Source organism: Equus caballus, chromosome 8 (assembly GCF_041296265.1).
Source record: "Equus caballus isolate H_3958 breed thoroughbred chromosome 8, TB-T2T, whole genome shotgun sequence".
NCBI lineage: Eukaryota > Metazoa > Chordata > Mammalia > Perissodactyla > Equidae > Equus > Equus caballus.
The window spans coordinates 54,385,823-54,407,913 of record NC_091691.1 but is presented as its reverse complement, the minus strand read 5'-3'; the positions used below and the strand labels follow the sequence as shown (position 1 = coordinate 54,407,913).

At 39.4% G+C, this 22,091-nt stretch overlaps 1 long non-coding RNA gene across 1 annotated transcript in view; it reads right to left on the bottom strand.

Moving 5' to 3' along the window:
- Positions 1–4,730: 4,730 nt before the first annotated feature.
- LOC138915277 (uncharacterized) overlaps positions 4,731–22,091 on the bottom strand; it is a 46,870-nt gene continuing 29,509 nt past the window's right edge. Inside the window, exon 5 of the long non-coding RNA XR_011420981.1 lies at positions 4,731–9,085. This is a non-coding gene — a long non-coding RNA (uncharacterized lncRNA). The remainder of the gene's footprint in view (positions 9,086–22,091) is intronic.

Genomic DNA, 22,091 nt, shown 5'->3' with positions numbered 1-22,091 from the left:
TCAATTTTTTTTATGTTTTTATTTTATTTTATTTTATTTGAGGAAGATTTGCCCTGAGCTAACATCCATGGCCATCTTCCTCTACTTTATATGTAGGACGCCTACCACAGCGTGGCTTGATATGCCATGCTAGGTCCATGCCCAGGATCCAAACTGGTAGACCCCAGGCCCTGAAGCAGAGCGTTCGAACTTCACCACACCACTGGGCCAGCCCCTCAATTTTTTGTTTTAAATTAGAGATGGGACAAAATAGTTAAAGCCACACTTTTCCAACAATAGAAACCATCATGATTGTCTTTTTATCAGCAATTCCTAATATCATGGTTGATTAAAACATAAAATATATAAGAAGGAAGCTTTATAAATATCGCTCTAGTGTATAGAAGAATGATGTGATGAAAAAGCAGAAAAGCGTTATTACTTTCCATTCAACAGATAGGTACTGAGTGATGGCTATGTGTAAGGCCCAATGCCTGATCCTGGAGGATCACACTTTTTGTCCTCCAGGAATTTATACCACATATTTTTTTAAAAAGGAAATTACTAGAGTACATTGAAGATACATTAGCATAAGTTTCGCAAAAATAGGAAATCAATAAAAATATTTTGTTTTGATTTTATGGAAAACCAATAGGTAAATCAATAGAAATTCAGAAACAGGTCACTTTTAGAGGGTGGTGTGAGCACAGCCTTGAGGCAAAGAACATTAACTGTAATTTCAATCACTAGAAGGTATATGTAAGACAGCTTTAAAATATATTGAATTAGACAATGCAAAATTTATCAACATTTTTATAATATGCATTGATTCAACAAATAAAAATATGGAATGCGTAGAGCCTGATTTTTTGGAAAGCTATTCTGAGGCTATGTTGAATCAATGCATATTATAAAAATGTTGATAAATTTTGGATTGTCTAATTCAATATATTTTAACATTCCATATTTTTATCTTCCCTGTTCTACAAGGAGAACCCTGGTTCTCGACTACATCAATATACTCACTTACTCCATCCAACAATACACAAATATAATTCAGAATGTCTACATTGATCCCACTAAGGAGAGTTCAAGATTTCCTTGCAGTTCTGTATTTTTCCCATAGAGAATATATAGTGTACGAAGCCCCAAATTTACCTGAATTAACCTTTTCTTCTGTGTAGTTATGTCATCATCAGGTTCGTTTGATTGATTTCAATTTTCTGATTTGCTTTTCTTACTCCTTTTAACTTTAAATTTGAAGATGTAAAACATTATATTGTTCAAAAATCAAAACTGTATAAACATTCCTATAATGTGCGCTGTTCTGGAATGCAGTTGTTACTTGGACACAGTTTGATCCTTTCAGATCTTGCTTTAATGATTTATCAGGTGGGTCTGAACTCAACGTCAGTCTAGAGTTAACGATTCCTCACTTTTGAGTCTGGAAGCTTTCTCAGTCTGTTTGGTGGGAACAGCCCTGTATATGCACTCCAGGTACCACTCCCTCCAATCCTTCCTGATGGTTCCTTTCCCAGACTGGACTCGTTTCCTCACCTGCATACGCAGAGCTGCTGCATACTTGAGGGACACAGCATGCCTCTCAAGGTTCCTCCCCCTGGGCAGCTCTCTCCTCTCTGGTACTCTGTGCTAGGAACTCTGTCTTGGCTCCCCAGACTCTGTCTCCTCAACTCAGGGACTCCGCTGGGCTCCACCTGGGCTGCCCTTCCCTGCACTGTGAATTCTGGAAATTCTCCCCAGGAGTGAGCAGAGGCAATCACAGGGTTTGCCATCATCGTTTGCCCTCTCAGAGATCATTGTCCTTTGTTGCCAAATGTCCATATCTTGAAAACTGTTGTGTCATTTTGTCTTTTTTTTTGGTTGTTTCAGTAGAAGGGTAAATCCAGTTCCTATTATTCCATCTTGGCCAGGAGCAGATGTATTAGGAGAAATCTCACCCCATCTTGATCCTTTCCACCTGTCTTCCAAAATAATCATGTTTAATATATGTTTTATCTTTCCAGGGTTATATAAAAAAACCAGATATACGTATATTTTCTTCTTCCCTTGTCTATCTTGCATAAAATGTAGCATAATCTACATATTCTCTTTAGTAACATTCTCCTTTCTCTCATCAATATATCCTGGAAATCACTCCATAGCAGTCCAGAGAGACCTTTGGCTTTATTTCCAATGGCTACAAAATACTCTGTTTCATAGATGCACCATGGTTTACTCAGCTAGACTTCTAGGGTTGGGCGTTTGATCCCATTTTGCTATTACAAATAATGCCACAACGAGTAACCTTGAGTATGTGTTGTTTCTATTTTGGAGAGTGCATTTTCAGGTTAAACTCCTGGACCTAGGATTGCTGGGTCCAAGAGTAACTGCATGTGGCATGGTCTGACTTTGGGTTCTTCAGAAGCAGATCTTGTGACCAGTAAATGATTGCAAATGTCTATTGGAGAAATGCAGGGGGTACTGGTGACACAGGAAGAAAATGCAGCCAAGAAATGGTGTCTGTTGAGCCTGCTGCCCTAGTGGAGACAGGTCCCTAATCCTAAAGGGAAACATTGGGAAATGGTGCAAAGAACAGGCCTCAAAATTATCCCATCTAAGGAACTACATCAATGTTAAATGAGTCATTGGGTGAGATCGTCTCCCGGAGAATGCTAATTCCCAGGCTTTTCCAGCCTGCTGTGCTGGTGAGCAGAGGAAACGTGCACGGTTCGGGGGGGGGGAAATCCCAGAGCAGACTGAAAGACCAGGGAGGAAGTGAGGGGCATGGAGACAGCCCAATAAGGCGATTTGCTTAGACTTTGCCAAATCTCTCTCCACAGGGTGGGGTCACCTTGCACTCAGACCAGCAATGTGAGGACCTGTTTCACCTCAGCTTGACCAACAGAACTTGTCAAGATTTTGAATTTTTGCCAGTCTGTGGGGTGAAAGACGGTATCTTGGTTTAAGAGCTGTTTTAATTTGCATTCTTGTTATGAGTGAACTTGAACATCTTCACATAGGTCTAAAAGCCATTTCCATAACTGTTTACATGGACTGTCTGTTCATATCTTTTATCAATGTTTCTCCTGAGTTTTTGGTCTTTTCTTTGATTTTTCAGAATCCTTTGATTTTTCAGAATCCTAATATTTTAGGGAGCCTTTTCCTTTATTTCTGACATGTTGCAAGTATTTTTTTCCATATGTGATTTCTCTTTTGATTTTGCTTGTGGTTCTGTCATGCAGATTTAAAAAATTTTTTATGTTGTTACAAGTTTATCTTTTATTTTATCTGGATTTTGAGTCCTGGAAAGGCAGTTTATAAGTGAATTTACCCACGTTTTATTTTAGTATTTGGCTTTGTTTTCTTTCTTGATTTTCCTTTTTTTCCTACAATTAGATCTCTGACTCATTTGAAGTTTATTCTGGTGTATGGTCTGAGGTGTGAATCCTGTTTTATATTTACCAAATGATTATCCAGTTGTCACAACACCACTTATTAAAAGTCTTTCTTTTCCAATAAAAAAAAATGAACTATCAAACCTCTAAAAGACATGGAGGAACCTTAAATACATACTGCTAAGTGAAACAAACCAATTTGAAAAGGCTACATACTGTATGATTCCAAATATATGATATTCTGGAAAACGCAAAACTATGGATGACAAAAACATCAGTGGTTGCCAGGAGCTTGCAGTGAGGGAGGGAGGTGGGGGTTAACAGGTGGAGCACAGAAGATTTTTAGGGCAGAGAAACTATTATTCGATATGATTCTGTAATGGTGGACACATATACATTTATCAAAACCCACAGAATATACAATACAAAGAGTGAATCCTAATGTGAACTATGGACTTAAGTCAGTAATCTATCAATATTGGTTCATCAGTTGTAACAAATGCACCACACTAAGGCAAGATGTTAAAAACAGGGGAAATTGCGAGGAGAAAGGGTATATGGGAACTCTCTGTACTTTTTGCTCAAATTTTCTATAAACTTTAAACTACTCAAAAAATAAAGTTAAATTAAAACAGCGTGGTACTGGCACAAAGACAGACATACAGAACAGTGGAATAGAATAGACAGTCCAGAAGTAAACCTTCATGCATGTGGTCAAACGATTTTCAACAAGGGTGCCAAGACCATTCAATGGGGAAAGGACAGTCTTTTCAACAAATAGCATTGGGAAAACTATATGTTCACATGCAAAAGAGAATGCCTTACACTATATACAAAAATTAACTCAAGATGGATCAAAGACCTAAATGTAAAACCTAAACTATAAAACTCCTAAAAGAAAATGTAGAGGAAAACCTTCATGATGTTGGATTTTGCAATGATTTCTTGAATATGACACCAAAAGCACAAGCAACAAATAATAAACTGGACTGCTTCAAAATTTAAAACTTCCGTGCATCACAGTACAATCAACAGAGTGAAAAGGCAACCCACTGAATGGGAGAAAATATTTGCAAGTCATAGATATGATAAGAGGTTAATATACAGAATATATAAAGAACACCTACCATTCAACAACAAAAAACCAAACAACCTAATTAAATGACTTGAATAGACATTTCTCCAGAGAAAATATACAAATGGCCAATATGCACATGAAAAGATGCTCAACATCTCTCATCTTTAGGGAAATGCAAATCAAAACCACAATGAGATACTGTCCAATGCCCATTAGAATGGCTACTCTAAAAACAAACAAACAAAAAACAGAAAGTAATGAGTATCGGCAATGAGATAGAGAAATCGGAACCTTTATTCACTGTTGGTAGGAATGTAAAATGGTGCAGCCACTGTGGAAAACAGTATGGTGGGTACTTAAAAAAATAAACATAGAATTATCATATGATCCAGCAATTCTACTTTTAGGTACATACTCCAAAAATTGAAATCAGGGTCTCAAAGAGATATTTTTTCACCCATTTTCATTGTAGCATTATTCACAATAGCCGAAGGGTGGAAGCAACCCAAGTGTCCATAGATGGAAGAATGGATAAGCAAAATGTGGCATAGGCATACCTCATTTTATTGCGCTTTACAGATAACGCGTTTTTTACAAGACCCTCACCAGCAAAAAGATTATGACTTGCTAAAGGCTCAGATGATGATTAGCATATTTTAGCAGTAAAGTATTTTTTTTAAGATTTTATTTTTTTCCTTCTTCTCCCCAAAGCCCCCCAGTACATAGTTGTATATTCTTCGTTGTGGGTCCTTCTAGTTGTGGCATGTGGGACGCTGCCTCAGCATGGTTTGATGAGTAGTGCCATGTCCTCGCCCAGGATTTGAACCAACGAAACACTGGACTGCCTGCAGCGGAGCGCACAAACTTAAACACTCGGCCATGGGGCCAGCCCTAGCAGTAAAGTATTTTTAATTAAGGTATGTACATTGTTTTCTTAGACATAATGCTATGGCACACTTAATAGTTTACAAGTATAGTGTAAACATAACTTTTACATGCACTGGGAAACCAAAAAATTCGTGTGAGTTGCTTTATTGTGATATTATGTTTACTGTGGTGATCTGGAACTCAACCCACAATATCTCTGAGGTATGCCTACATACAATAAAATTTTATTCAGGAAGGAAATTCTGAAACATGCTACAGCATGGATGAACCTTGAGGACACTCTGCTAAGCGAAACATGTCAGTCACAAAGAGACAAACACTATATGATTCCACTTACATGAGGTACCTAAAGTAGTCAAATTCATAGAGACAAAAAGTAGAACGGGGGTTCCCAGGGGCTGGGCGGGGATGGGTGGATGAGGGATTGTTGCTTAACAGGTATAGAGTTTCAGTTTTGCAAAATGAAAAGAGTTCTGGACAATGGTTGCACAACAATGTGAAGGTACTTAACACTACTGAACTATATACCTAAAAAATGTTTAGGATGGTAAATTTTATGTTATGTGTATTTTAACCACTATTAAAAATAAAACAAAATGAAGAAAGTCTACTAATTTTTTTAAAAAGTCTATCTTTTCCCACTGATTTGAGAATCCACTTTCATTATACTTTATTTCCACGTGTTCCTGGGTCTATTTCTGGATTTTTTTTCCTCCAGTGGCCAAATGGTGTGTTAATTAGCACCACATTATTTCATTACTGTGACTCTAGAGTTGAATATTGGATAAAACAAATTCCCCATGACTCTTCTCCTTTCAGGTTTTCCCAAATATTCTTGCATATTTATTTTCTCTATGAACATGGGAATCAAATCAAGCTCAAAGTAAAACTGGGCACTTTTACTGGTTGCATTAAATTTAATTGGACGATAAATGACATCTTTATGATGTTGAGTCGTCCTATCTAAGAACAGGTTGTGACTATTCATTTGTTCAAGTCTACTTTTGGACCTTCCAGGAAAGGCTAAACATTTTCCTTATATAATTTTGTACATAGACACTTAATTTTGCTCACAAGTATTTTATTTTCTTGTTCTTGTCGCTGCTGTAAAACAGGATTTTCTCTTCCATTTTATCTTCTGACCAGTTAATGCTTGATTTTTGTAAGTTAATTTTGTATCCTGGTACCTTACTGAATTCTTTTATTGTGTTAGTTTTGTCATTGATTCTTTTGGATTTTCCAAGTGTCATCTGCAAAGAGATAGTTTCACTTCCTTTTGTACAATTCTTATGCCTCTAATTATCTTACTTTGTATGATTTCATTGGCTAACCTCTCCAATATAAAGTTAAACAAAGGTGAAGATGGTCTCATCCTTGCCTTGTTTGGTGGTTAGTAGAAATCCTTCTCATATTTCAGCATTAAGTAAGATGCCAACTTTATTTCTGCAGTCTAAATATTTTAGCTAATACTAAAGAATTGTTCACCAATTCCTATTTTATTAAGCGTTTTTTTTTTAAAGTCAGGAATGGGTGCTGAATTTTGTTAAAGGCCCTATCAGCACCTATAAAGAAAATCATAATAAAGGTCTTGACCATGATCCCATAAATTCTGTGAAGGCAGAGACCTTGGCTGTATTTTTCAACACTCTATCTACAGAATATTAACACATAAAGTTTAGTATTATTTTTTATAAATGCATAAATGAACAATTTTAAGTTCCTAATTCTTCTATACAACATAGTTATATTGTTTTCTAGTGTTTTAATACACACTGTCAGAGTATTCATACTTGCTCTAGTAAGTGAGCCTGAGAAAGAAAGAAAAACTAGCACCAGGAGGCTACAGGCTTCATGTGTACAATTGAAGCTTTAAAACGTTTGATAAAAATTCCATTTTTGTGCTAAGTAAACTTGTTTCTTTCCTCTCTCTGGAAGTCAAGACTAGCAAAAAAGAACTAATCTAAGCCTATTTTAAATAATCTATACCAGTTTCAACACTCATTATGCTCTCGTTGTAAAAATGTTCAAGTGAAAAGCTTAGGGCATCTAAGAACAGGTTGAAAGTGTAATTCAGTGTGGAGGAGGGGACACCATAAGCCAATAAAAGGAAAGCCTTTTTAACAAAGGATCTTACTCTCTTAATAACATCTCTTAATCTATAGCAAATTACGCAGAAAGAACTTGACTATAGTTTTCGGTCTTTTAGAAAAGGATAGTTTCATATGAAGTTAAAAGCTGATTCATTTTTGCAAGGGTTTTACTAGCTGTCAATTATACTCTTTATGAGTCGTCCATTGAGTTGATGTAGAGTTAAACACAGACTGGCAAATATTATTTGGTTACAATTAAGGCTCTCAATATGATATTGTAAAAGTAGGATATACTACCAAAATATATATTCTTGATCCCCTGTTTAATTTATATCTCTAAAGTCCAGATATTCACTTTATTTAAAAACCTTACTGTATGCTTTCTAAAAGTCAACTCAAGAGCTGAATAAAGCAGTTGGGCATAAATAATCAAAAACACTTTTAAATAGCATATTCTGCAATATTCTGGTGCTAAAGAAATTCTTGATAGAATACTGAAAAAAGTTAACAGGTAAGGTATCAATTTTTGGGATCATTTTGTCTGAGCACACAGAATATTGTAGTGGCCGGGACTTTGAAGATCACCTACTCATAAGTTCCACCCTCTCACAGAATAGAGAAAAAAATTGAATTCAAGGAGGTTAAGTGATTTTCCAAGTCACATGTCTAGTTATTGGTAGAGTCAGAACTAGTTTTGGGTTTGGGTTTCAAGTATGAACTCCACTTTTTCTGTTTCTCTCTACAAACCACAGCTAACACAGAGAATATGGAACACATCCTGTAAAGAATTACAAGTATATTTGTAGGTAGCTGGCACTGGATTTCAATTTATATTTTGCTTAAAGACCCAGAGGTAAAGTTCCCTTAAGTCATTTAAAAAGAGCCTGCAGGTGATTAGTAAAGTATTTTTCCATCCTTCATGATTTTAAGTAGTACAATACAAAGTTAAAAGTAATTAATAATGCTTTATATTTGCCTATAAGGAGATTTGAAAATGCTCTCTCAGACATGAGGTAGGTTTTTAAACTGATTCCACAATTATCTCCAAAAGGAATTCAGGTATCAAGAGTCTCCAAATATCAATTATCTAAAAATTACTGCCTTAAAAGTGAATTTTTGTATCTGTTCCACTCCCACTCCCTCCCTCCCCAGCCCTCGAATCTGGAAGCATTTTACATGGCTAGCATCAAAAAAATTATTTCCTAGGGAAGTTTAAAGTCTGGATAACTAATAATTTATAGTTCCTTTCCATAATTTTTTTTGTTTTAAAACATAATTCATCCCTAACACTCTCAAAATTCTCAATATTTGCAGTATCTATTTCCAGGATAATCTCTTTTATATAGGTAAAAGGAACTTTCCTTTCTTATTAGCCAGAACAAGGGTGTAGTTTGCATTCTGTTCCACTGGGACAGTCTGTTCCTCCACATCAGCATCTTGGCTTCCAATCCTTTTTAAGTTATCTTCTATTTGAAACAAGCACTTCTCTTGAGCTATTTTAAAATCTCAATGAGAAAAAAAACTGGCCACCACACGCAAAAAAACCCCTGATTATTGCCTCTTCTTGATATCTCTCACACCCACATGCCTATAACAGATGGCTGCTATATGTCATTCTCAGATGATATGGACCAAAAGCAATGTCACTTGATTGTCTAGAAAGAAAAAAAAAAAAGAATTACAGGATTAGAAAATCAGAAAGACAACTATTAAACAAGATAATTGAGTCATATATTCTATATACTGAGTAACTAATATAGTGTTCTTTTATCCTTTGAGTTTTTAAAGAAACTTTAAAAAGTGAAAATTATTTATTGGAATTTAAAATGCAGAAGTAACTTTATCTTAATCCTTATAATCAGTGGAAAAACTATGAACTAGACACAGTTGATTGGACTCTGCCAGTCACCAGTACTGTGAAGCTGCTACATGTTAAATACTACAATATAATGCCTACAATGTTTTTTTTTGTGTTTCCTCCAATGTAACATTTCCTTTTTTCTCTCCCATCTAAAAAATTTTGGAAAAATAGTAGAACAAAGACAATGAAGAAGAATATTTTAAAACTACACAATACTAATGAAACCAAGAATGAACGAGTTAAAATTTTCCCTGGGTTAGAAGAGAAAAAAAATTGAGATAAGCTTTGCTAACTGCAGCTGTGCATGCACATACTCAGGCAAATGATGAGTAATTTGTTTTTCCCCAGGAAGCCAAGGTCCAGGTGGTCAAGGAAAAGGAAATTCAGTCTCACAAGGTCAAATGCAGGCTAAAGTGACACCAGAGACTTAAGATAAACCTTTGAGAAGGTGCCATCTTTCCCTTTGTTTTCAACAAGGCCACATGCTTCCCCTCCCATATCTAAAATCCCAGCACATGCTCCTCCTCCCCTCTAAAACTCTAGATAAAAGCCCCTACCTTTTTCCCTTCAAGGGGGTGGATCTGAGTTATTTACTCCCATATCCTCGTCTGGCTGCCTTTCTATAATAAATCTCTTGCCTTGCTACAAGCCTGATGTTTCAGTGATTAGCTTTGCTGTGTGTCAAGTAAATGAATCTGTATTTCTGTTCTGTTTCACTACCAACCCAAGTACAACCACTGTTAAACCTTGAACTGTATATATAAATATAGATATAGTTGGATATTGATATATTTTCAAATATGTTTATGTATAAATGATTATTTGTTTTTATAAAAACAGATCATGCTATTCATTTTATAATATTTTTTCCACTTAGTATATTTATTTCATTTAACACACTTGTTCTTGTCAATTGATGTATTACTTAAATGTTGTTTCTAGTGACCATACAATATTCTTTATACAGATTTGATCATTTATTTCATGTTGGACATCCCATGTTGGACATTAACTTTATTTTCAACTTTGAGCTCGTAAAAACACTGGGATGAACAACTTGGAAGCTAAATACTTAAATATAATTTCAATTACTTCCTTAGGATATATACCTTAAGTGAAATTGCAGATTCAAAGACCTTGCACAATATTAAGGCCTTTACTACCTTGTTCCCTAAAAATGTAGCATGCCGGGGTCCAGCCCCAGCAGAGTCCAGGGTCTCCCGAAGGGATGGACGGAGTCGGCGAGAGAGAGACGCAGTGAGACAAGGAGTGAGGTTTCCAAGTCTGATTTATTCGAAGTATTCAAGCACTTATATAGGGTCCAGGTCATGCGTTTATGATTTCATGGAATTGTCTCAGTACATAATTTTGGCAAACAAAATGGGCACATAAGCATATCTTGTTATAATATTAGCACAGTATGTCTGTGAGAAGTAAGCAACCTTTATTAAATATAGATATTGACCTTTTTTATATGTCTATTAAGCGTCTAGATGTTTAAGACTGATTGCAAAACGGGGTGTAACGTCTAGATTTAGTTCCTCATGGGTCGAATGGCCCTAAGCCTCTAGCTTTACTCCTGTAATCATGAAAGTAGAAGTATTGTAAAGTGCAAGGGGATTGAAAGCCACACAGGCACAGTGCTTGGGGTTTCTCTTTTATCATTAACTATTGTATAGGGTTCCCAATCCTCATCATAATCCCAATTCCTCTGTGTCAATATATTATGATATCAATATATTATGATATCAATATATTATGATATCAGGGTTATGGGTTGTTTTAGGAGAGTGTACCTTTTACATATCTTTGTTTCTGGTTGGGTGCCACCATTTATCTCTTGTCCTAACAGGCCTAGGATAATATCTACCTCCTAGAAGGACCTGAGGAGGGAATGTTCTCCTTAGAGGCTGATTATTAGAAGGCTTCCTCCTTGAAGGCCGTCCAAGCTCCTTTCCCGCCTTTCCAGGAGGGGGTCAGAAAGTTCTTTCCCTTCAGGCTGTTGTTCCCCTGAACCCTCCCTAGAAGGCCAGGTTACACCAGCTTCTTTCCCCTGCATGGAGAGATTTTCCCCAAGATATCCCATGTACAGATAAAGAACAGCGAGAGCAATACTGCTAAGATTAGTAGCATGAGTAGGATCAGGAACGGCCGACCGCCACCTTCTGAGGCTCCGCCGTGTGTTCCCTCATCTCTCTCCCAGACCATTGCCCTCGGGTAGAGGCTTAGCTGACTGGTGGGCAGCTCCCGGCAGTAGCAATGTAAATTTATCAGCTAAGTGTGAGACTGTTATTTGTCCCAAGATACTTGTCAATGTGATTGTCTATTATCTCAATTTGGTGGACTGAAATAAGTAAGTAAATAATTGTAATTTTAATTTTTATCTCTGTAATTAGTAGGGTTGATTATTTGTGTGCATTGACTATTTGTGTTTTTATTCTGAAAGTTACCTTGTATTTCTGTACATGTCAAAAATGTATTAATTTCACCCTTAATCCTGAGTGATAATTTAGCTAGTGATAAAATTCTATGTTAACACTTATTTACTCTTAAAACTTTAAATTCCAATGTCTTCTGTCATATGTTATTATTGATGAAAGATCTGCAGTATTTTTTTTTTTTCTGGTAAATAATCTGCCTATTCTCTTTGAAAGCTCTTAATATTCTCCCTCTCCTTGATGTATTTTGTAAGTTTTTGCCATGAGCTCATGTTTACTACAAATTATCTTCTTCAGGGGTCCTGAGAGGCATTTCTTTGGAATGACTTTATGATTGCCTCTATCTCAGCCCAATGTGATTATGAAGTACTTGGCCACATTTTCTGTTGGCTTCTTAGCTCAGGGCTTCCCCAGAGTAGAGGGAGAGTTCAGTCCCAAATGCGTGCACTGCACAGTCTAGGAGATCAAATGCCCATAATTTGTCTTGTTTACATCCACTGCCTGGGTGGAAGCTTCCTCCTGTAGCCAGCAGACAAAATTTTTGCCAACTGAACCACCCTTTCCTGGATATTGGATTTATGCAGGGAGCCTAATTCCTGTTCATACTCACTTGGTTCTGTAAGGCATTAAAACCCCAGCACATAAAGGGTTTACTTTATACAATATTTTTATCTATTACTGTCATGTTAGAATACAAAGACAAGGCAACTTCAACATCAACTCATTCTGATGGCATATTCTAAGCTACACATTTTTCAGAAACAAACATGTAACATGTACAAAATTCTATAAGTCCTCATCATAGTATATAATTAAAGCAGTATATTAGTGTGATTTATTACAACAATAACACTTCATTGCAACGGGAGAAAGGAGGCTTTTTCCAGTAAATGGTGCTGGGTCAATTGGATAGCCATATGGAAGGAAGGGAGCTTGACCCTACCTCACACAATTCATAAAAATCAATTCCAGAAGGACTGAAAAAATAAATGTGAAAGATAAAACAAAGTGTTTATAAGAAAATGTAGGAGAATATCTTAGGTACCTTAGTATAGGCAAACAATTCTTTTTTTAAAAAATATATATAATTTATTTATTTACTTATTTATTTTTTTGTGGAAGGTTAGCCCTGAGCTAACATCTGCTGCCAATCCTCCTCTTTTTTCTGAGAAAGACTGGCCCTGAGCTAACATCCGTGCCCATCTTCCTCTACTTTATATGTGGGATGCTGCCACAGCATGGCTTCACAAGCAGTGTGTAGGTTGCACCTGGGTTCTGAACCAGTGAGCACTGAGCCACTGAAGCAGAATGTGCAAACTTAACCACTGTGCCACTGGGCCAGTCCTGGCAAATAATTCTTAAACAGGCCACAGAAAATGTTAACTATTAAAGGAATAACTTATAAATTAGACTCTGTTAAAATTAAGAGCTTCCATTTATCAAAAGAAATCATTAAGAGAATAAGAATGCAACCCAGCAAGTGGAAAAATATATTTGCAATAAATATATATGACGAACTTAAATACAGAATTTAGACAAACTACCACAAATGAGGATTTAAAAGATAGGAAATCCAAAAGAAATATGGGCAAAAGACTTGAATAGACCATTAACAAAAATATCCAAATGGCCAATAATATATGAGAAGGTGCTGCACTTTCTTAGTCATCAGAGAATTGCAAACCAGCACTACAGTGTGACACTATCACATGGCCATCAGAAAGGATAAAATGAAATTGACAGACCAAGTGTTGGTGAGCATGTCGAAAAACCAAAACACTCTTACACTGTTGAAGGAGTGTAAATTGGTACAATCACATTGGAAAACTGTTCGTGTCTACTGAAGCTAAGTATATGCATAGCCTATGAACTCATTAATTCCCCTTCTAGATATATACCCACCAGAAAATAGTGATGGTGCTAACATCTTAGAAGTCTGAAACAAGTAAAATATTTTAGGCAATTTTCCCATAAAATGGTTAAAATGCAAAATTTTGCACTTAATAAGTTTGAATCATCCAAGAAAATTTTACTCATACGCTAGATATCCTTCCTTTTATCATGATGCTGGGTAGATAAGGTATTTACAGGAATTAAGAGATGTTTACTGCATTGAACTAGGTAAAACAGGGGAATCCTGAATTAGGATAATGAGGAATTTGAGCCAGAAGTTATTTCTTTGGAAAGCTGTTAAAGAAAAAAGTAAAACAGAACAAAACGAAAAAGTCACCAAATAGGGGCCAGCCCAGTGGTGCAGACCGTAAGTTCAGACGTTCCACTTCTCGGCAATCTAGGGTTTGCCAGTTAGGATCCTGGGTGGGGACATGGCACCGCTTGGCAAAAAGCCATGCTGTGGTAGGCGTCCCACATATAAAGTAGAGGAAGATGGGCATGGATGTTAGCTCAGGGCCTGTCTTCCTCAGCAAAAACAGGAGGATTGGCAGTAGTTAGCTCAGGGCTAATCTTCCTCAAAAAAAAAAAAAAAAAAAAGTCACCAAATAAAGGAAGCTTCACCTTCAGGGCCATGTAAGAGTTAAGGTAGACTCACACTATTAATATTCAGTAGAAGCAGGAAAGACAGAATATGAACATATTTTTCACCTCAAGCTCTGTGGTTAACTTCTAAACATCAACAAAGCAGGATGTTCATGAAATCTAAGATCCCTGTTTTATTCTTACCCCTCCCAGGGAACATCCTGCCCCAGTCATCCCATGTAACTAATTACTTATAGCTACAAGGGATACACCAAGCTAGCAGTTCATTTGTAGGGAATCCTCATGCTAGTTTTGTTACGAAAACCAAAGCAGCCACACAGAAAAATGGGCAAAAGACATTAAAAACAAGGAATACAAATGAAAAATAAAGGTTTAAACCACGTTCAAATTCACTATTAATCCAAGAAATGCAAATAAATCCCCTTCCACCAACCTACTCCACGAACAAAAATTCAGTGGTAGTCACAGTCTGATTAGGTGCTCTGGTTTCTCTGGACACATTCCTACATTCCGCAACTACTGTTGTTTATGTCTATAAACAGTCCTTGAGTGAGCCTCCTCAAGTCCCCTGCATGCCAGATTGTGTAGCAGCATCGCCTCTGGTCTCACTTGATTGCTTGCCTAGAGTCTTCTCACATATCATCTTACCAGGAAGCAATAAACAACATGCAGGGGGGGACCACTGGCAGGGAAAAACAAAGGAGAGAGCAGAAGAGGAGGGAAAGGAAGCAGCAGGAAGCAAGAAAGACAGGCAGAAAAGATACTCATTGTTGGGTATGGCAAATGCCCACAACAACCTCAGATGCCCCCATTACCAGCGGCCATAAGTCTTGACTGATATCATGTCCTTTAACTTTGCGTATTCACTGACAGAGTACTTCTACCTTCAAGGTGACACCTGGGATCAGATGACCTTAGCAACCTTCTGCTGCAGAGTTACATACAATTCAGAAACATGAAAATGTTTATAGCTACTTTGATTATAAATCCTTACATACATATGTATATATGTATATGTATATGTGTATGTATATGTGCATGTGTGTGCACGCATGGGAACTACTAATGCATTGATGATTGGTGCAATCTAAAACTGCAAAACAGCAATTCAGAAATGAGAATGTCTGGAAACCAAATAAGCCAAATATCCAAGGAATGCATAAAAAGCTTCAAATCAACACTGTTGTGTAACGGATTTTTTTAAGCTGCACACATTTAACACAGACTTGTAATGTCGCAGGAACACAACAGCGGCCCCATCTCTTTCTGAAGAGTTCATCCATAGCCTGTTAATCTATTTGCAGGACATCTATTCTGCTAAAATACATTTTTAAAAGTGAGGGATCTGCTTAAGTTTGTCTTACGGTGAATGCATCTTAATCAGTACTTATCACTGACAAATCTTACTCCTCCTTCAAGGGCAAGTTCAATTAGCACCTCAATCATGCATTTGCTCTACAAATACTGGTTGTGTGCCTACAATATGTGAGGCTCTGGGAATGCACAGCTGAATAAGACAAATCTCTCCCCTCAAGGAGCCCACAGAATACCACAGGAGACAGAAAGCTGAAATGCTAGAGGATATCTGCATCCCTGGGGTATGGAAGAGGCACTAGACTCTGAAGCATGACGCTCCATCCCCCAGAAGATAAAGTGTGAAGCCTTAGCTTTCCTTGTGAAGGCTAACAAAGAATTCACCAAAGTGGGGAGAGCCCTCCAGGTGGAAGGAAAGGTAGAGGGAGAGTCACAGAAGGGTGAGCATCAGCAGCCTGCTGTGGGAAGGTGGGAGGAATGGCAAAAGGCTGCTGGAGTCTTCCCCAGAAGTGTGAGTTGTATGTAAGGGGTGATGTGTGCACTGCACAAATGATAGCAGTATGGCAGATGGCTTGAAGCAAAGGGAGACTGAAAGCAAAAGATGAGTTAGAGCCCAGGGAGGAAGGGGGGCTGCCCTGAGGCTGCAGCCATGGGTACTGGAGAAGAGAGACAGTGAGGAAGTGACAGTGGCAGTAGGACTCATGTGGGAAGAAGGACTTTTATTCAGTGCAGACTTTGTAAAGGGAGTGTCTGCACAGGGTGAGGAAACAGACTGCATGCGGGGTTTGGGAGGAGATTGCTGTCGTCATTTCAAGGGGAGGTGATGAGATTTTGTAGTAGACAACTTAAGTTTGTCCAACAAGCACATTAAGCTACTCATCTCTTCCACAGTGTTCCCTCTGTACTTGCATATACCTCCACAATACAACTCATGAACTACCTGCAGGTATTATTTATTAACACAGTCAGTTACTTTGATTACAACACAACCAGAGGATGGCAACGTTCTTACTTTTCAGTCTTCAGCACCTGGCAGAGACTGGCACAGAGGAGGAACTAGGAGCTTCTTCTGTGGGTCACTTTTTTCTCCATTCTATCAAAAACTATCTGAATATGAGTTTTGGAGATCTATGTCTTCTCCCTCCATTCCTGAGTGATGTTCAGGATCGTGAGAATCTCTAGCAAACTGCTCCATCAAGCTAAACTGAAACCAACTCTGGGGAGATAATGTGTTAGTAGTGATCCTTTGCTGGATTTTATTTATTTCCCTCATACTAACACACTCTGACTACTAACACACTCTGACATTTATTAAAATGTACATATAATTTATTAAAAGGGCACATACAGGTAATCCTGATTGGTATATGCTAACAAACCTGCTTGGCAGGTTTCCCTTTAATACACCACTCCAGATGTTAGTCTCAGTAACTATGCCTGCCATCATTCAGCTTTAGGAATAAAATACTGCTGCTACAATTCACTGTTTGTGTTTCTAAGGACCATCTGCAAACATAAAGCCTGCATAGTAAAGACAGCCCAGGAATGAGCTATGCACAGAAACATGCATAAACAAAGACCCAGCAATAGGATGACCAACGCAAACTGGTAGCTATAAAAACACAGAGGTTATTAGGTTTTCAAATGATTCTTATATAGCGCATTTGCACCACTATAGCTAATGAAACACACACTCCTATACATTACTATTTCAAAATATGCCAGAAAAAATGACAAATCTGATTAAAACTAGTATCTGTGGTAGAGATCCAACAGACAATCATACACAAAAAGAAATCTACCCTGCAAACCTATTTCTAGGGAAATTAAAATAGATATTTGTGGTAAATTTTTAAGAGTGTTGTTAGACTCAGAAAAACATGACTTTTCATTTTCTGAAGGTCTAATTTGCAAAAACACTTTTTTGCAATCCTACGAAGAAAATAAATCGAAATAGATCTCTAAGTGTCAGAACAATAAGTTATAATGATTCGATTTAAGGAAAAACCCCGGAAAAGGCATATCTGATGTTATAAGTGATGCAATTTTCTTGACTTTAAAATGAATCTATTTGGTGATAAATAATTAATCCAATCTTTTGGGATATTTAATGATCAAGTTAAAAAGGTAACATTAACCATTAAAATGATTAAACTGATATTAAATGATTGCTGACATGAGAATATTGAAAGTATTAATAATGCTGTCAGTGTCATTGAGGCACTGAGAGAAACTTTTATAAGAACTAATTTTACATTAAAGAGCTTAAGCAACTTTTTAACCTATTTATCTTCAAACCATCATAAGACCAATGCCAACGTTCCTGTCAAAGCCCATTTGCTTCACTGAAAGTATAAAGTGAAAACTGCACTTTGATGGGAGGTTGCCCACAAATTGTGGGCCTTACCACCTGAACTATGTTAAAATGATACCAAACAACACTATTCCTATTAATTTTTAGAGGTCAACGGTAAGAGAAGCTAATTCTATGTAAAAGCCCTCTGAGGTAGATAAAATCTAAGCAAGAAATACCAAGTAAATTGAAAATAAACAACTATATGTCAAAGACAGACAAGGGCATTTTTAAAACTTAAAATTACATGATCATGCATGGAAAGCTCAAGTAAACGATTGTAAAGTTACTGAATAGCGTGTTGCTGAATGCACTCAAAACTTTCAGAAATGATCCGACAGCTCTGGCAGATCCCCTGAAGGCGTTAAGTGCCACTGACTGGCACACATTGCCACAGCACAAATGACTGTGTGGCAGCCCAGCTACATGGCTGAAGGGAACCCATGGCACACCGCTTCTTTGCACTCCTATAAACACAACCGACAACCAAAAAGGACAAAGTACTATCAAAACCAGTATGACATTCCAAAATTACATTTTTATATCAAGTATAACTCAAAGCATCTGGGACTCCTTTTTGGTTTGTATGTCTTGCTAGGAAATCTGACTGTCCTGATGAGCTCTGAGTCCCCATTTATAAGGGAGGTTAGATAGCAGCAGCCTCTGAAGTGAGGCTGACCTGGGTTCAAACCCCCCTCGTCCACTTGTTAGTTGTTCCATCACATCGCTCAGGTTGATCAGGCTCTCTAAGTGCTCTGTTTCCAAAATGTGGATAACATTAACCCCTCCAGCTCAGGGCTACAGTCAGGATTAAATGAGATGATGCTTAGGAGAAACTTAATGTAAGGGCTGCTCTCAGTAAGCCTTGAATAAAACTTGCTTTCTGTTTCCTTTTTTAAAGGGTTTTAACTTCATTTTTTAAAATACTGTTTTAAACATGTCTATTCTGACCTTTAAAACTTACCACATTCTATAAAAAAGTATAACCTTTCATGAGTATCTTCTTATAGCCTGTTGCTTCTCTTTATATTTAATACTATTGCGGAAAGGAGTTTCCTATGTTTGCTACTGTTAACTTAATCAAATTCAAAGTGTTTCCAAAGCATACTTCTTTATGAGGAAGAATCATCATTACACACCATCAGTAATTTCTCACAACACTTCACAGAATGGAAACTGGCAGCCAGGTGTCAGGAGGACTCATTCACCCTGTGCCAGAGCTGGGTATGAGGGCTCCTAGTTGGCAGGGTGTCTGGGGGACTCAGGTGCCACCTGCTGAGCTGGATCGAATAGCTGGGCTGGCCAGTGAGTTAAGTTAAACCAATGATGGTTCTGAGCTTGATGCTAACTTGGATATGGACTGTGGTCAGATGATGCCTTCCCCTGCATAAAATCCAAGTTCCTCGTCTGGGCTTAAGGGCTCTGCGTGTTCTGGTTTGTGCCTAACTCATTGAGCTCAATTCAAACTCTTCTCCTCCTAGGTTACCTGCTCCTTTGGCCTTTGTCCTATACGCAGGACATGCAAACTTGCGCCCTCCCTGTGCTGAGCTGGGTCAGGGGACTCACATTTAAGCAGGTGTCTGGAAGACACATTTACCCTACACGGAGGTAGTTCAGAGGCCTCCCACTAGATGTCTGGGGGACTCATTCTCCCTATGCTGACCTGGACTGGAGGGATCCTGGAGGGCTAGGAGTCCAGGGTCTTCGTTCATCTTGTGCTGAGCTAGATCAGGAAGCTGCAGTTGGCTGGGTGTCAGGAAGATTGTTTGCCCTGTGCTGAGCAGAGTCAGGGGGCTCGCATTTGGTTAGGCGTTTGAACACTCATTCACCTCATGCTGCACTGGATCAGAGGGCTCCCTGTCAGCCTAATCTTTGGGAGAGTTGATCGCACTGTGCTGAGCTGATCAGAGGTCTTAAGGTCAGCCTAACGTTTAGGAGACTCTTTCGCCCTGTGCTGAGCTGAATTAGATGGCTGGACTGACCAATGAGTTAAGTTAAACGGCCAGTGATGTTTCTGAGCTTGATCCAGACATAGATGTCAATTGTGGTCAGATGTTCTTTCTATGCATAAAATTCAAATTCCTCATCTGGGTTAAGGGCTGGCTCTGCATGTTCTGGTTTGTGCCGACCTCCTTGAGCTCAACTCAAACTCTTCTGGTTTATTTGCTCCTTTGGTCTTTGTCCTATATGTGGGACATGCAAATGTGCACCCTCCAAGGTTCGCAGCAGCCCCCTCTTAGGTGATGGTCCCCCTCAGCTCCAGGGACGGTAGGCTGGAGCTCAGGTGCGGTGCAGATCCCAATGAGCTTGGCCTGCCTGCAGCTCAGGCTGAGGTGGAGGTGGAGAGCCCAGGGCCGGTGCTCAAGGCACATGCAACCAGGCCTAAACATCGGAGAGTCATCAAGAAGCCTGAGTCTCATGGGGGGAAGGTGAGCTTGAGGGGGGACTTGAACCATGTCTGAACGTTTTGGAGGGCTGCTGCTTTCATGAGCCAGTGGGGAGGGTGGTGTAGTCCAGGTAACTGGGACCTGAGGGGAAGCAGCTCAGAGCTGGTGTTAATGTGATATATGTTGGTGTCAGATGGTGAGGACTGGGAGGAGGTGCGGTTTGAGGAGAGACAATGGTGAAGATCTAAAGTAGCGGTAAACGCTGTGTGGAACCTGGACCTCTAGGTCGGCCCTCCCACAGGCAGAGGCAGCATTTCACACTCTGGGGCCAAATCACAGAAGTAAAGCTAATATTTCAGTATTCTGTTTTTGAATTTCAGATTTCCCAATGCAAATTTAAAATAGAACTCATTTAGACAATATGTTTGCAGTAAACTGTATTTCCCACAGCTCCGCAGAAAGACATCCTTCCCTTGTTTCTGTCCCGATTGTTCCTGCCAGTCCCCCTTGCTCCTCAGCCATCTGCGCTCATGGCCCTGAGGCAGCCTCTGTCCTGCTGGCCACAGGAAAATGGAGTGAACATCTAGTAATTTCTGAATCAGAGCAACACAAATGTTGCTAAAAACACAAAATGAGTTAAAAGAACAGGCAGCAGAGTGGGATGGAAGATGGGGACTCTGTCTATCGCCCACCCATTTGATAAGGATGACCACTGGGCCTCTCTAAGCATCAAGGGCAGGGGCTGTGCTGGGCACAAGGCACAGCAGTGGGAGGTGGGCAGAGAAAGGGCCTGGGCTCTGTACGACAACGCTGCACAAATCCCACAGAGACGGTCATCCCTGACTCAGCAAGTGGCCTCTTCCTCCCTCTTGCTCACACCCCAAACCAGTGTCATCCTGAATCCCCCTTTCCCAGGCAAGCCCCCATCACTGTGGCCAAGGCCCGCTGTGGCCGAGTTGCCATTCTCCCTGCAGGAACCTGAATCTAGGCACAACCATCCGCTGCATCCTGCCTGGCCCTGCTGGAACCTCCTGTGGCTTCCAAGATGCAAGCTCTTTGCCCTGCCCCACCCTCAGGAGCCCCTCAGGCCTGTGTGTCACCCCCTCCTTTGTTGGTCACCTTCCCTGGAGTGCTCCTCCCCATCTCTATGTGCTTTGGTCCCCTTATAATCCCTGCAGAGAGGGTATTCCCCACGCAAATAGCCTGTCACCCAGTCCTCTTTGTCCATCCCCTGAGCTCACTTTGCTCCTCCTCACACAATGTTAGAATCGTTGCAATTGCTTCATTGGATCGGTGTCTGCGCCCCAAGAATGTGACCTTGGTGGGTGCACGGACTGCTCTAAAACTCTCAATCTAGCTGGTACCCAGTAGGTAGTTTGCACTTGCTTGTACACGCTTGCAATGTACAGGATTGGGAGAGCAGGGAGGAGGGCTGTCTGCGCTGAGTCTTGAAAGATCAGCAGGAGTTTTTATGGGCTTGGCATAGAAAGGCCTGTAACGCCAAGGAGAGCCCCGCCTATGCCCTCAGATGACTGGCCCTCATAGTTGCGCCTCTTCTGCCTTTTGGCCGGTCCCAGCTGAACCCAAGGGCCCTCACCTCAACTCCTCCAGTGCCGCCCAGTGACCCCAGTCTCTCTCCTAGGGTCCACCCACACCAGCAGCATTGAGAGACCACCTACCAATCCCTGATGTCTCCCCCACCCACTGCTTAGCTGTAGTTGAGCCAATTCGGACAGATCTCTCATGGTGCCCCTGGGTCTGCATCTCCTCAGACTGTGCCCATGGTCTGTCCCACTGAGGAACCTCTTCCTT